This window comes from Pieris napi, chromosome 8 (assembly GCF_905475465.1).
Source record: "Pieris napi chromosome 8, ilPieNapi1.2, whole genome shotgun sequence".
Taxonomy (NCBI): Eukaryota; Metazoa; Arthropoda; class Insecta; order Lepidoptera; family Pieridae; genus Pieris; species Pieris napi.
Window position 1 is genome coordinate 9,556,192 of NC_062241.1, and position 2,871 is coordinate 9,559,062.

Below are 2,871 nucleotides of genomic sequence, written 5' to 3' on the forward strand. Positions count from 1 at the left end.
TATATTTATATCCTATGAAAAAGTCTACATAGTAGTTAACGAGCAATGTTCCTGAGTTTACGACCAGGGGGCCTACCATGAACTTTCTTAAAACAATCCAGTTGAGATGCAGTTGAGTTTAGGTACCTAAAGTCAATCGCATTTTTTCGTACCATGACCGCCTATAAGCTGAATCGTATTAGCATCGCAAGACCGAATGAAAGAACGATAATTTTGTTTGTGGTTTCTATGTAAGTTTAGAAATTTAACTGTCAAACTTACTTCGACAGATGTTTCTATAAAAATAAATAAAATATAAAATTATTTTAAATAATTCATCAATTACAATAAGCTATTATGTCTTAATATATATTTATTTAATATAAAACTATTCGTTTGATATATTTGAAATTTAAAGTTTTCTGGTGCTGTGCAGTTGACACTTATTATTTTTAAACGTTTCCTTCAAATTTTGATAGGAGCTTTCAATATATTTGGTGTTTACAAAATTTCGGTTTCATAAATATAGTTTTACAAATTGTTTAACTTATAAAATAATATGATGGGGTGTGTATTGTTCAAAAATTGGTTTATTAAAAATAAATATCTATATCGAAGTGAATTGCTGATATTAAACTCTTTGCATAAGATATTACAATCAACCTATTACTCGAAAATCATCAAGTAAATAATGATAAAAATTGATTCCTTAATATTTTACAAATTCAATTTATACGTTAACTAATTAATAAAAATAATTATATTGTCTTTACAGCTTAAACCTGACAAACTCGCTGAATTGAGAGAAGGAAATATATAAATGAATATATGTTTATATCCAATTGAACATTGCCTGATTCAAGACAAGACAAGATTTTTCTATCTTGATGGAGTCATCCTAACTAAATAAATACTGTTATTGTAATACTTTCAAATGGCTTATTATTTACACATTATAAATTTGAGAAACACCTCTGTCTTTTTAAAGAAAAAGCAGAGGAGAATAATACAATTCATGAACATAATGAGGAAAAATTTAACTATAATAAATATCTACTAGTGATATGGCATTATTATTTATTGTAAATATGATATATTGGGGAATTATGTTTTTGTTAGACATGCCTAAATAATTAATTGAATATTATTGAACCATGTGCAATTATTTGTAGGTACACTGAAATCTTCAATGAGTCAAAGTAGTTAATCTATAATAAATTATAAACTCAATATCTACGAAGTCGGTGGAAGGGCATTGCCGTCTCGTTTCTCATCTCCGTCGATATTTTAATAATTTATTTATTATCACACTCTCTAAACTCAAAATACCCCAAAATATAAAAATTATATTTTTTTTTCATATGTTAGCCATAGTAGATAAATCTTATTATTTTAACTTTATTAACAAGTTTTAATACAAATATTGAATTTCATAGGTTCTAAACTATTATTTGGACATTTCGATACAAAAAAGTTTAACAAAAAGTAACTTTTTTAGAATCGCTTATCCTGTCATAGTTGGAAGGCGCAACTGTCAAATTTCGGTTCAGCCGAGCGGTCATGGTACGGATTTTCATACAAATTGAACGAACGAAATCTGATAATCGCTAAGGTCACGTGGGAACCTAAACTGTCTCGTTTTTTCGATGTCATGGTACGAATTAGCGATGCATCTCAGTTGTAGGTTGTCAATAGGCTCGCAATAAGAGTTCATGGTAGGCCCCCAGGTCTGGACTTGTTCAGGGTTGGACTTCACTGGTGATATTTTTGATTGCTTAATTTAATAAGTAGAAAAGTGCTTCTCCGTGGCGTGGTAACGAAAATTCCAAGGACAGTATTTCTCCCCATATTCATAAAACAGTTTTGTATTAACAATTAAATTGGTACAATACTGATGGATTATCAAGTTTCGAACCCTGAACCCCGAGGTAAAGCTTAACTCAGGCTGTACTTGGCATGTAAAGAAAGAGGATGAGTATAGTCTGCGAGACAATAGGTCGGAACGTTTAGGGAAGTGCGTGACCAGCCTCATAACTTGCGGTCGCTTGTAGGGTTGTGACCAAATTATCGATAACTACTAATATCGATAAATAATAATTAATTAAATATTTATAAAGTTACGTTTGAAGTCTCGCTATATACTAAGCGAACTCAGGCCAATTGTTTTATGATAAATGTAAAATAGTTACGCAATTTGCAGGGAAACGAACCCTAGAGCTCCCAGAGCACCTATTTCATTATAGACTAAGCCATGGAGATAAATTTATCAAAGAATAATTTTTAAAATCTTGCTGTACCCATTTTAAATCAAGTACAAACTATATTGCTTCTATCAGTTTACAATTTTGTTTTTTCTTACATTAGTTTCAGTCTTTGTATCCTGATTATTATCGGTACTAAAATACATACAAGTTATTTGTTTAAGTTCGTGATCAGAACTAATTTAGAAAGAAAAAATATTCCTCACAAATATTTTTATTTATTTTGCGTGAAGTACGATTGTAGCGTTAGGTATTGAAACAAAAGTGATAATTGACGGCGTTTCAATCCACTAATGATAATGTACAATATTAACAGGTTTACTGTCCAAGAGGAAATATCCCTCACGTCAAGTTGCGTTTTTATGAAAATTACTGATCGGTTCTGACACATTGTTTCATCTCTTATTACTAGAAAAAAAAGTTTTGCCGTATGTCCCAGCAATTTTTAGGTTTTGAATGATATGTCCTGTGAAGTCCACGCCATATACGCAATTATCCTCGTACGTCCACAACTCCAAAAAGCCTAGAATACCTGCAAGCAGACCACATGTCGACTGTGAACGTGTAGAGCTTTCCGTCTACTCATATGGAAAGTGAACCTGTTACAGTCATGATGCTGAGCCAGGGCCAA

The 2,871-nt window shown here is 31.3% G+C and overlaps 1 long non-coding RNA gene across 1 annotated transcript; it reads left to right on the forward strand.

Moving 5' to 3' along the window:
- Positions 1-491: 491 nt before the first annotated feature.
- LOC125051834 lies at positions 492-914 on the forward strand. The gene is made up of 2 exons (XR_007117358.1): positions 492-546; positions 755-914. It is a non-coding gene; the product is annotated as an uncharacterized LOC125051834 (long non-coding RNA).
- The last annotated feature ends 1,957 nt before the right edge of the window (positions 915-2,871 follow it).